The 13,424-nt window shown below is 40.8% G+C and overlaps 1 long non-coding RNA gene across 1 annotated transcript; it reads right to left on the bottom strand.

Annotated features, from left to right (window-relative positions):
• Nucleotides 1-284: 284 nt before the first annotated feature.
• On the bottom strand, nt 285-13,169 carry LOC140343707 (uncharacterized). The gene is made up of 3 exons (XR_011923396.1): nt 12,997-13,169; nt 3,173-3,194; nt 285-2,275 (listed from the first exon to the last, which is right to left on the bottom strand). It is a non-coding gene; the product is annotated as an uncharacterized lncRNA (long non-coding RNA).
• Nucleotides 13,170-13,424: the final 255 nt, after the last annotated feature.

The raw sequence follows: 13,424 nt of genomic DNA, 5'->3' as shown, positions 1-13,424 counted from the left end.
TTTCCTTGTAACCAATATCATTCTGGAATACAACTTAGTCCCTGTCCACCGGGCCTGGACTTAGGACACCATGACAAGTCCAAAGAAGGTTTTCCCTTCGTCATAGTCTACAAAGTGCGGGTGGCTTACATGGACATACAGCTTCTGTCCAACGTTAAGGTTGGCCAGTCTACCCAGGCTCAGGCTGGCTGACCATGTTTTTTGGTCAGGAGGGGGTCCATTGATGATTTCTGACCCCGTCAGAAGGGTGAGGTTTGCATTGGTGGATTCGTGCAGGGTGTAGACCTCGCTCAACAGGCTGACGTCATTGCCTGTGCCGGTAAAGCCAACCTGACAATAAATGTAGTAGAGGCCTTTACGTTTGGTCACCAGGGTGGTAACTGGAGAGAGGGTAACGTTGCGAGTGAAGGCCACATCTGAATCAGAACACCAACTCATGGTCGTCTTATGAGCTGATCTTTGACCTGTGGAAAAAGACAAAGATTTGGTAATCATGGAATCATAAAATCAATATGTGAGACTAGGGCCCTAATTTATGAAAGTTCTCCAAGGCTGGAGAGAATACACTTTCAGAAGTGAAGCTGGGTGATCTAGAAAACCTGGAATGGATCTGGTCAAGGATTCAAAATGTTTGCTAGCAAATAGCAAATTATTTTTAAAAATCCATGCCATGTTTTCTGGATCACCCAGCTTCACTTCTGAAAGTGTATTCTCTCCAGCCTTGGAGAGCTTTCATAAATCAGGCCCTTTGTATCAATTTCAACCAGGGTTCCTTGAACACTGATGCTTGCATAGTTCTGGAGACAAAACTACTCTAGAGACCCAGCTACATGAATATAAAAGTGCTATTCTTGTGATCACAAAAAAGCTCATTCTTTCCACCAGCCACCAATTTCAGAATCTTTTTTCCCCACTGACCCCCAATTTTTAAATTTTTAAAATATGGACAGATTTAGTTTGGTCACTAGTTTTCATTATAATCATATATACTTTATCTACTTGCTATACATTAGTATACTTTGTATGTGACTGTTGGACTAATTGATGATATTGTATGTTTCTATGATTGTGTCTTTTATGTCTTAGGAGTCCTATATAATCCATAGGGCGAAACACGTCGTGTCCTTTTTTACAGTCAATATAGTTATCTCCATGGATGTTTTGCCTCTAAGATAAAATGTAAAAAATCTAATATGAAATAGCTAGCCAACCTACAAACTACATGTGGCTGGCATTTCAGTCATTTTTATGTTATGAATACTTTGTTGTTCCAAAGAATCACAGAACTGTGAGATACAATTGTTTGTTTATTATATTAACACGTTTATGTACAAAAATATACTCTTTCTTTAGCCACATAAAACCCATTCTTTTTTCTTTACATTTATAAACTCCACCTAGGGGGGTGGTTAACTGCATTCAGTATCAGGAAGGGATACATCCTACCCTCAGGTTATGTACACATGTGCAATGGTTCTCACCTGATAATTGGCTCAGGGCTGATATCGGACGAGAATCTGGCGTGTTGTCCGTCGTCCAAACGACGGTCCTGGCGGATCGTAATGCAAGTGAAGGGGCAAGAGCTCAGCTTCGTCATTTTCTCCCCTTCAGAGAGCACAACGGTGATGTATGTACAGCGCTCGTTCATGCATTGTACATTCATTTGTCATTGGAGAGGATCGTGAAGGATCCGTTCCAATGACCAATATTGCACGTGTGTACTTAGCCTAACTCTATCTTCTCTAAAATATCAGAAGTCCAATTGAACCCTTGCTGATAATTACTGAAATGCAGTCAGGCTACATATCCAATGATCAGCATGGGGCTCTTTTCATTTCTAACTGCTAAATGTTACAGCAAGGGTGAAAATACCCCAATACCCCATGGAAGAGTAGAATTGGGGCTTTCTCACATAAGGCAGCGGCCCAGTAATGCAGCCGTCCAACATGCCTTCCAAACGCTGCTCCAAGCAACTGCAATGCCCAGAAGGGAAAAGTGTTTTTAATTGAAGCAGCGTTCAGTGGAGAAAATGGGACTACTGGAGAGTCAGGAAACTGCATTTTTTTTAACCTTTGCTGTAAATATAGCTAAAAAGAGACATTATTTACTGTATAATGCAGTCTGATGCAAAAAAATATGAAAATACATTGATAAGTTACAAGAGAATAAGTAGACTTGGAACAGATATACATGATAAATAAAAAAAACAACTCCCCTATTAAATGCGCTGCTGGTTTTATGGTGTTCATCCTTTGCTTGGGATTCTTCTTTTTGCCTGCAGGTAACAAAGTGCAAGAATTATAAACACACAATAAAAAGTTACTCCTAAACAGGTGTCTAGGGAATGGGGGGCATTTATAAAAAGCCCTGCAGACAATGCACCATCTGCTTTTTTACTAATCCCATGAAAAATACTATGGCGTAAAGTAATACACACATATCTGCTTTAACTAAAGAAGCAAAACTTGATTGTTCCCGCTCTTCATCTTGCCTTTTGGTCAGAGGTAGACCAACAATGGGCCCCTTTGCAGAACTGACTTGGAACTCCCCAGACGACATGACTAAGGGGCCTTTGTGGTTAAGATGGGTACGGGGCCTTGTGCAGCCAAACACTCTACACATTCCTTTGTCCCCCCCTCTTTTGGTCATGATGGGGGTCCTAATTGTCCAAGATGGGACTGGGGAAGTGCTGGGACCAAGCTGGACTTTTACAGAAACAATCAAAATCTGCACATCACAGAGGCTGCCTATAATTCTGGATTTCCTGATTCTTTGGGCACTCGGATTTCACTGTAGGTAACCAATGCCCATGTGTTTTAATCATATGGTTCAGTTGCTGGGGTTTATTTTAGCAATCTGCATATTTTGCTTAACTCTTAATCTTCTTCATCAGACAAAAAACATACTTCATGGTATTGCAAAGAATAGGCATAGATGATGGGTAGTGATAGGAGAGTTTCCGGGTTGTTTGAGATTTGAATGTAGAGCAAAAAATAACATTGATGCTGAAAAAAGAAAAAAGAAACAAAGTTTTGAAAACCTTGAATAGCTTTATAAGTGGCAGTGTATTGCCACATAATATATATGTATATATATATATATATATATATATAGATATATATATATCTGACACAGAGGGCTTTCTTTGATGTAGTCTAGGTTATAATATTACCTTTTAGGACAATGGCAGGAGTCTGCAAGAAAAAGACATAAAGATATATTTTAATAAAAAGTAATTCAAATCCAGGAAAAACCAGCATTGGCATAGTAACATTGTTAGTCGGGTTTAAAACAATTGTATCCATCAAGAACACACAAGATTAGGATATTCAGACTGAAGGTGAGGTTGGGGTGCGGTTGCAGTGAGGTTGCATTGCGGTTACCGCTTCCTTGTGCCAATGAACCCTGCCTAGGGGGAAATGCCATATGTAGCGTCTACCTGTGGCTGCCCTATAGAGAATGAATGGGGGCAGTGAGTGGTTCAGTACCGTTTGCTGCCACTCTCTACTAAAGCTGGTTCTTTAGGAAGAAGCGATATGGGATGGGCAGCCAAGCAGCTGGCAACGTCCCATCCACCAGGAGCTGCATGGGAACACACACATGGTTCCTGCTCAAATATATACTTTCCCTTAGAGCAGAGGTTGGCAAACTCTGGCCTTTAAGTCAGATACAGCCTGGCCAGTAGTACTTTCTGGCCTAACATCCCCCCCGGTCGATCTGGCCTTATCCTGGCCGGCAGGGGTTGGCAACCCAGGGCTCCGGAGCGGCATGCAGGGGTAAGAGGACACTCCCTCTCCCCCGTATGCATTGCAGAGCAGAGGGATTTCCCTTCAGGGGCGTTCCTGTTGGGGGGCAGAGCCATCAGCGCGGGACTCGAGAGGGAGTCTGGCTTAGTGTGCCTTCTTGACCTCCTAAAATGGCCTAGTAGCCAAACCCCTGCCTTAGAGAGTGGCATCCTTGCCATGGGGGTTTATATGTTACATGAAACGCATACAATTAGTCTAGTCTAATAAATATTAAAAAGTTGCATGTTACATTTTGTTTGTTTCTTTTGAAACAGCAGGGGGAGCTGTAGGCTCTATTTACATATTTTCTAACTCTTACTTAGCGCCTCTCTGTTGTTAAAAAATATGCTTGTTGTTTACAGAACTCAATAGCTCAATGTTAAATATACAGACACAAGAGAATGGGGCTAATTAGAATAATAAAGTGAATAAACACTGCAATAATAAAAGTAATGTGCCCTTTGAAAGCATTGGACTTTCTCTTTAAGCTGCAGGTAATGCTTTCTATCGAACTGTCATAGAGTTAAATAAGAAAAAAGTAATAAATCAAGTGATTGGGCTTAAAATAGTTGATTGAGCTATTTTCAGAGTGTCATTCTCAGTTCCTGATTTATCCAGGCATGTGAGTGTCAGCATTTACCTCTCATTGACACCCACCTCCCCCAGCATTTTTATGCTGGCATCAGTATCCCTTTGCCCACTCCCCCCACCCTTCTAAATACATTGGCATACAAATATACACACTAATTGATATCCTGTATATAATTATTGTATAATATATTTGCCTTATTCAATAACAGGCCAATCAGCTGTGTTGTTCAGCAATATTATAGACGGTGGAGGATACTGGCACATGTATGTATACTATGCACTGCTTGTCTCAGCCTACATCTATCATTATTACCAGCACCAAACCTAACCAATGCAAAGGCATCAGACCCTTTACCCAATGAACTTTGGAGGGAGTTAAATCAAGGGACTGATCCCATGGAAAATAGTTTTTACGATTGGTGCTGGATAAGTATTTCGAATCATTCGGGAATGTGCAGAGGAGGGTGGCTACATTGCACATATAGTAAGATCATAGGGAGCCTATGTAGCCACCCTCCTAAAGGTTAGGTGAATTAAAAAAAACGCAATATAGTATTGCTATTTAAACGTATTGTGATGAATATATGTAGGTAATATTTTACTTTATTTTATTGGGCTTTGTATCCCATATCTTAGTGCTGGCTCTTGAAATCCCAGCTTAGCACTTTGTCTTTTCATTGCAGAAGACATTTGTTTGTGATGTTGTCTCCTATCTTCCTTTAGTGATCCGTCACTATGGATCACTAAACAACCCACCGCTGTGGAGGACTATTGTGACCCCCATACCAGGGCACCTCTGTCTGTATTTCTTCCTGATCATCCCCCCTTCTGTAGAACATCAAATACTGCTCAGTAGTCTGTACAGCAATCTCTTGTAAAACGGTCACCTGACATGATCATTAACAAGTCACTATAAATGAACATCTCTTGCATTTTTTTAACACCTCATCACATCTAGGTATAGTTAACTAAATCACATGTTATAATTTTTAACCCCTCCGTTGGCAGTCATGTGATCAATGCCACAGTACTAGTCATATATTCTATGCCAAAAAAAGGTAACAGGCCAGGGTCAAGTAATAAACCTCATGGCAGAGCCCCTGTGACCATCACCGAGGGGTAAACAAACCCTTTTTGAGTCCATTTTAACTTATTTGTTGTGGTACGTTGCCAAACGTTTTAAATGGCACCCCGAAGCACCTGGGCAGTTTGCAGCCTTGGGACTCATATGGTGGGCTCTGACTAAGGCCAGGTCCAAGTAGATTGCCATTGTACCCATCTGTACTGGTTGGTCCATCAGCCTTTACGGTTTTGGAGACCTAGGGTCATATCAAATCTAGATTGCCTAGATAGATCATGCCATATGTAGGCAAACTAGAACTAGGCAACTAGAATTGTCACACAGCTCTTCAAGTAACAGCCATGCAGCCAAAGCGACATGTTGTTTTTGTTACTGCGCCATGATCTGCAGCAGCTGCATGCAAAAAAAGTCCCAACCTCTCCCATTCACGTGAGAAGTTGGGACCATGGTTAAGAATGCTGTGGCTCACCACGGGTCGGAAATGGCTCTTGCATACCAAATTGTCCTGTGCACTTTAAAGTGAGGCCCATAGCCAAATATTAGTAGGCGCAGGGCCTGCATGACAGGGTGTGAGGCCCAAGAGTTGAGCAGGTGATTAGGAAGAGGGGGGTTTAAAAGGGGAAAGTTGGAAGTAAGAGGTCCTCTTTTAGTAAGGAAGCGTTCCCCCCCACCCTCCCTGGATTTTGGTAAGATATTTGGTGTGTTTTAAAGGTGGTGGTTAGGGTCTTGGAAGGCAGGGATCTTGGGCATGGAAAACGGTGATTAGTGGTAAGAGGGATCCTCGGTGGTAGGGTCCTACTAATGGTGGTCTGATGATTGTGGCTCCTGAGGCGGTGCTGGGCGACTAGGGGCCAAGGTAGTGTGTTTGGATTTGAATTCTGGAGGAGTACGCTTTCTGTGAGTGTTGAAATGTTAATGTAAAGGGGGATTAAATTTGGTTAATTTTGGTATTATGGTTAATACGATTGTTAATGTAATCCTGTTTTATTTGTTGGTCATTTATGGGTATTTAATATTACTATTTATGGTTATTTATTTTTTTAAATAAAATGACTGCTTGCCAGCCAACTTAAGTGCAATTTGGTGTCCGTGTATTTTTGGTAGATTGATTGGTTGGTGAGCAAGTTGGGGGGAGTGGGGAGGTAGACATTTTGGGGTTAATGGGAAGGGTGAAGGACGGACAGCTCCGAACTACCCTGGTCATGTAAATAGAAACACAAGTTTGATTCACTTCAAGCTAAACCAGGGGTCTTCAACCCCCCATCCGTGGCCCACTGTGGCCGGTGCCCCCCAGCATGATCAGGGGAAGAACCTCGCACCAGCCAGAGCCGCGAACCATGTCTCCCATATATATCGCAGGCTCAGAGCCATGGGCGGGTTGTGTCTCTGGACCAGCGATGGGAGAGTGAGCGGGTTCTGGCATCATGACGTCACTCTGGGGGAAGTTTCATACCCTTTGAGTGACACACAGCTCCCTGCGCATCCGTGGTCCGCAGTCCGTGAGATTAGTGGTCTGTGAGCTCCAATAGGTTGGGTACCACTGTGCTAAACAGTACTTCTTTTTCTGACTAAGTGAAGTGAAATGCGTTAGTCTTGTCTCCTTTCCCATCTATAATGGAGAATTTCTATAAATCAATTTGGACTTTTGTCATCTTTGGGAGGCTTTGCACTTTGCACTTTGCACCCGCCAGCAACTTTGACCTGCAGCAGCGGGACCCAGAAGAGCCTCCAGCAGTTATTATTTCTGAATTCGAATTGCTATCGCTGTTATCAATGTAAACTCTGCTGTGCAGCATTAAGAATTCTACTTAACCTAAAGAGAATGGATCTGGCAGATATAAACTCATAAACGTTATTCTTACTTTAGCTAAGTAAAAGCACAAAATGCAGGATACAAAATATAAACCTTGCCTGCATCTGTTTCATTTAGGGCTTTTTATAGGACGAGTGAGTTGCTTTTTATATCCTGCTTTTTGTATTGTGTACTTTACAGAGGTGAAATCAAGTTTTGTCCTATTTATGTCTTCATTACGTCTGTGGTAAGTGTTGTGTAGGAACCAATCAGAACCCAGACTTTCCCAGCTTAGGCTGCAAGGGTTTTTGAATAATACACCTTTGATATGTCGATTATTTTCTGTATTTCTAAAAGATGAGAAATATGAGTCTACTTCTTCAGGTTACAGTCCTGTTAGATATAAATATTCAGAACTTAAACTGTCACCTACCTTCCTCTGAAAAAGCGAATGATCAAGTCTGTGAAACGCGTTGAGAGATTGGGTTTGCAAGGGCATCCTGAACACTCTGATATTTCATTAACTATTGGCTGAAATTCTAGTTGAGCTTCTCCACACAAAGAACTGCAAGTGAAAGGTTTACTTTTGCATATTTGCACAAGTTATAGACATATTCTAAAAAAGGGTCCATACTCCTTTACACCAGCCATTCCACAGAACCCCAGGGTTCCTCCAGAGTTTGCTAGGAGTTCTTAAAATTGGCTGATCGTCCTCCTAGTTGATGATATCAACATTGATCAGGGATCAATACCACTAGGAAGAGCCAACTGCATGACTCTATTGATGGTATATTATCTATAAGGATGGTATTCAAGCAACACCGCCAATAACGTGAGATCCCTTTTTCCAAATGAGTTTTAGAAGGTTTTAGAAGGTGTTCTCCATGACCAGAAAATTATTTCAAGTGGTTAAAAAGGTTTGGAAAACTTGGTTTACACCAACCCAATTGAGGGGTTATGTTATATGTGAGCTATGGCAAGCTTGGCTATATTTTTAGGGTCCATGGGAAAAGAAATGCTGCTATAGCAATTTATGAATTTTTGGTTATTAGGATGTGAAAATGATACTTTTCCTTAATTATTTGCCTTGATTATAGCATTTAGTAATTGGTATATGGTGCATAGGATTGATAACTTATTGTCATAGCTTGCACAATACTTTTTTTTAGACTCAGCTTGGATATAATTTAGGTTGCTGTTGTATATTGCCTTGCACTGTCATCCTCTATTGTATGTTTGAAGTTAGACCTCTCTGGGGTAACAAATGGAACCAACCTCTATTTGTACCCATTAATTCACTGAATTGTTCTGCTGTGATTGAATTGTTCCCCTATTCTGCTGGTGTAAGCTCTTCGGGGCAGGAGCCTCTCCTCCTCCCGTGTCTGTCTGTATTTGTCTGTCATTTACAACCTCTATTAAATGTACAGCGCTGCGTAATATGTTGGCGATATATATATAATAATAATAATAAACATGTTGAACCAATACTTCTCCAAGGGGCTTATCGACAGCCATTGATGTATGTAGTATACCATCAGGTCCAGTTACATAAAGGTTCTAGATTGGTAGGAGAACCCAACCCATATCCGCAGCGTATACAATGATGGCGTTACATAAGCAAAAGAACCAAAATGTCAGAAATAGGAGCCTATAACTCCAGATGTGGCTGCTGCATTTTTTTGCTAGTGATCCTGCCAGGAACACACTTCACTCTTATAATCAATGTTGTAAAGACATTTGCTCTGACATCAGAACTTGTGGGTTTTCATACATATTACAGCTGCACTTCACACCATAGCCAGTATTATATCCATAATTCTTTTTCCTCAATTCACATCCAGGGAGGATAAAGCTGCCCTCTACCAGCCCACCTTAAACATTGATTTTCTGCTTCTCCTGGACCCTTATATATCATATTCATCTGAACAGCCTTCAATCCCTGCACATTTGGCTGATCAGTTCAATGAAACTTTTATCAGTGTGACATTCTGTAAGTGATGCTAATGCACAGAGTAGTACATACGCTCATACATAATTCATGCTCACAGGTTAACCCGTCCATGGCTGCGTGTCTGGGCCAAGCCTTGGCAATCTGCGGCCCGCCTATAAATGGGGAGTTAAAAGATCCATCATGCCAAGATAGCGGGGTAGATATTAGATAGCGGGGGCATTGTTGGAATGCCAAGAGCTGCTTAAAGCCCAACTAAACCCAAATATGAACAAAGCAGTTTAATAATATTCAAGGTGATAAGTAAATACAAAGAAGGCATCAAAGTAAATTGGTGGACAGAATAACTGCTGCAAAGGCCATGTGTTTGCACAATGCAATGCAGCTCATTTCCTCTCGTCTCTTGTCGTACACAAAGCAGAAAGAACAATAAATGTCAGACTACATTTCCTACCATCACCATCTTTCAGTATATCAAAGCAACAATTCCCCTTCAGTATTCTCTCCAAAAACTTTTTAAGCTGGCTGGGAAGAAGCTGTAGGTGGGTGGCAGTCCTTGTATTGTGACCCAATTTTTCGGTAACTATCCAGAAACAGCTGGAAAGTGCCGGGTGGTACGCCCAGCTAAAAGGGTCTGTGGAGAACACCTCTGAGAATGACCTCTGTGCTTTCTATTTATAACCACCATTTATGGACTTCCTATGAAGCCATTCACAGTAGATATGAATAAATGGTTATCTGTTTTGAGCATCAGAGAGATCAGTGGATTGGCGTTTAGGGTAATGAGACTGACTTAATAAAGAGACGGATCTATGCTTATTATATTCGGGTTGGGAAACAATTAGAGACATTTGAGGTTTCCATATGCCATCCAGCTGTCTATTTTGGCCTTTTTTGAGAGAATTCTATATATATTATTATTATTATTATTATTATTATTATTATTATTATTAATTATAAAATTTTATTATATTGTGAAGTGTTGAACATTTCTATGTCTCAAAAAGTGTGTTCCTGATGAAGCGGTATTTATATCATATGTATTATAACACCTGATCTATTGAGACCACTATGAAAAGAAAACAATTGTAAAGTAGAAATTGTTGTTAAACCATCTAATCCTTGTATAATTCAAGGGTTCTCCCCGTTTCTGCGTGGGTTTCCTCTGGGTACTCCGGTTTCCTCCCATATTCCAAAAAACATGCAGTTCGGTTATTTGACATCTCCCAAAATTGACCTTAGACTGGAATAATGACATATGACTATGGTAGGGACATTAAATTGTGAGCTCCTTTGAGGGACAGCTAGTGACATGACTATGGACATGTACAGCGCTGCGTAATATGATGGCGCTATATAAATACTGTATAATAATAATATTATTATTAAATGATGTGTTTTATGTATATACATAATGGATCATTTATTGTCTTAAAAGTCCCATTGGTTTGTTATTTTGATTGTGTTATCCAATTTTGGGATACAGCAATAGAGATATAGACAGTTAGGGAAACAGATATTTCATGATCAGTATTGTATCCCATTGTATATGAAACTAGATTCATATGATAAAAATCAATTATAGCTTTCCCCCCCCCAAATCAGAGCTCTGTTGCAGCTTGGGACTGAAAGCTAACATTAGTGCTGGGGGTACCAAGTACTGCTCAGATGTCACCGTGAGATGTACCAAAGCTTCCACTGAATGGCAGATGAATAAAGAAAGGTATTGGTGTTTTTTAGGCTTGGTATGTAAACTATCTAGAAAAGCACATACAAAGTTTGTATGAGTTAATCTGGAAATTTATAAATCAGGGAATTTTTTTTTTTCAATTGAAAAAAAGTTTAAACACTCATAAAAGTTCAAATGCTTCCATTATTTTCATTGGAAGTGTTTATGATTGTTTAATCCCTTGTACAGATCTTTTGTGATTTTTTCCAATGCTGTACACTCGGCATCACTTTGTTCAGATTGGAGGATGAGTGAGTAGCATCCCCCTGTGCTCTTCTCAATAGGAAAGCAAAGAGGTCATTCCCAATTGGTCTTTCCACCATGGTTGATGAGTGACGTGGCCACTGAACACACGTGTAAAAATTTCTGAGATGAGCACAACCATCTAAAGTATGAATGCAGCTTCATGGGCTTAGTAAAGTCACCTAATGCTGCATCCAGTGTTCTCTTTGTAGCCAAAATGATGTTAATTTTAAACTCCTATAAACGCCAATACAACTTTATACAAATAATTGGACATTCCAAAGCCAAATTATGGGTTAATAGAAAAAGCTTTAATAAATGTTTGTAAATGCCCCTATTGATTTCAGTGTAAGCAATTTTAGGCATTTATAAGCATTTAAAATACTCAAAACAACAGTCAACCAGAAAAAAAGCTGGCACTGATCAGAAAAATAAATAGTCCTCAGATAAAAGCAAACAACCTCATCCACACTCTGATACCCTGACGCGTTTCAGGAGTTCCTCTTCCATTAGGCCCCGTGGGCGGGAAAAGCATGCCAGGTATCGGAGTGTGGAGGAGGTTGTTTGCCTTGTCACTGGACTATAATGAACGGCATATTTATGTTGTTGATTTTATAGATAATGCATTGCCAATTTTTATATTTGATTGTGAAAAGAAGGAATGAGAGGAAATTAGGAAGTCTCTCTGAAGTGAACAGAATCCTAATTAGAGTCATCACAGGGACTGGTGTCCCCATTGAAGGATTTTCTGTCACCTCCATTTTTGGGTTTTTCCTTACTCTGCCTTTCAGTGGCATTGGTCACTGGGACAAATAAATGGATGAGGGCCAATTCAGACCCCGATTTGATTGAAATGTTCTGCTGCAGGATCAATCGTGGTCCAAACCTCTCCCAATTAAAGTGAATGGGAGCAGTTGGTAATAATTTTGTGAATGCGGCTGCACTGGATCACAACGCCGTCTTAGAAAGTGAAATATAACTTTTGGTGCGTGTGGTTGCTTCTTCTTCTTTTGGGAGTAAGAATCATGATCACAACCGCATGCAAATGTGTTACCTGCAGTTTGCCGCCACCGGGCGCACAGCAGCTATGCTTCGAGAGGCAGCCAACCACGCAGGTATGAGAGGGGCCAGAATTTCTCCAATGGAGACACAGACGCCTAAAGGTCCAATCCCTTATCAACTCGATCCAAAACAAAAATACTCTTTAAGTAAAACATTTTATTCTTTAATGTTTTTTTTTCATTATAAACCCACACGAACAATTGAAACAATTGCTAAATTTATGGCCCGCTCTTTAGAGCGACCCCAGATTGGGTAAATCTGACTATCACTCTTCCTGCTTGTGCCCCCACGGTTTTTGCTCAACATCAAGGCTGAAAAGATTCCTCTTTTTTAAGGAAGGAACAAGATATTTCATGGATTAATATTAATGATCGAGTTCATGATGCAGAGCTATCAGAATTTCACGATGATCCGGTCAATGGAGGAAAATAAAAATAGCTAAAAAAGATTGTGCAGGGAGAAATTTTTGAAAGCTATGGCAGTTCCTGGAAGTTATGAACAGGTGGCAGCACTGGTGTAAGCTCCAGAACGACAGGGAGCGCGCACTCTGTAATGCACTATGAGACTTGTCAGCGCTGTACAAATACAAGTGTATCATCTGGCCACATCCTGTTTTGCAAGCTAACAAGCCTTTGCTGTACAATGCAACCAGCTGAAAGGGCAACGCACTGATAATATCTCCCATCATTGTTAGTGGCGACACTGAACCGGAGAGCCCTCTGCCACACCTGCCTATTAACCCCCTGAATCCCCATAATCCCTTACCTGTAGGTTGGCACCGGTGCCAAGGTCACATTCTGCCAAGACGACTAAGAGAACAGCCAGGAGCCCCAGCCAGCTTCCTGCCATCGCTTGGGTTTTCTTATCGGCATCTGTAAAAATATTCAATGAGGCCGACTTATAGACATAGGAAGGGGCTGTCCCCGCCACAATTTCCTTTGTTCTACCTGTACGGGAGGGGAGAGATGTGACGTGGAAAAGGGGGACCCCCCACCCAATTTGGGGAAATTACCGTAAAATGCTTTGGGACTAATCTTCAAAATTACATAAGACCTAAAATGATTCAAATTAAAACTCCAATAAAACTAAATGACATAATTGAATAGTATAATATGAGATTCACAAATAAACTTTGTTTTTCTATTTGGGGCACCTTCACCATGTATTTGATGAAGAATAAAGCAGAATAGCAC

Source organism: Pyxicephalus adspersus, chromosome Z, assembly GCF_032062135.1.
Source record: "Pyxicephalus adspersus chromosome Z, UCB_Pads_2.0, whole genome shotgun sequence".
NCBI classification, from domain to species: Eukaryota; Metazoa; Chordata; class Amphibia; order Anura; family Pyxicephalidae; genus Pyxicephalus; species Pyxicephalus adspersus.
This window is presented reverse-complemented; position numbering and strand designations above follow the sequence as displayed.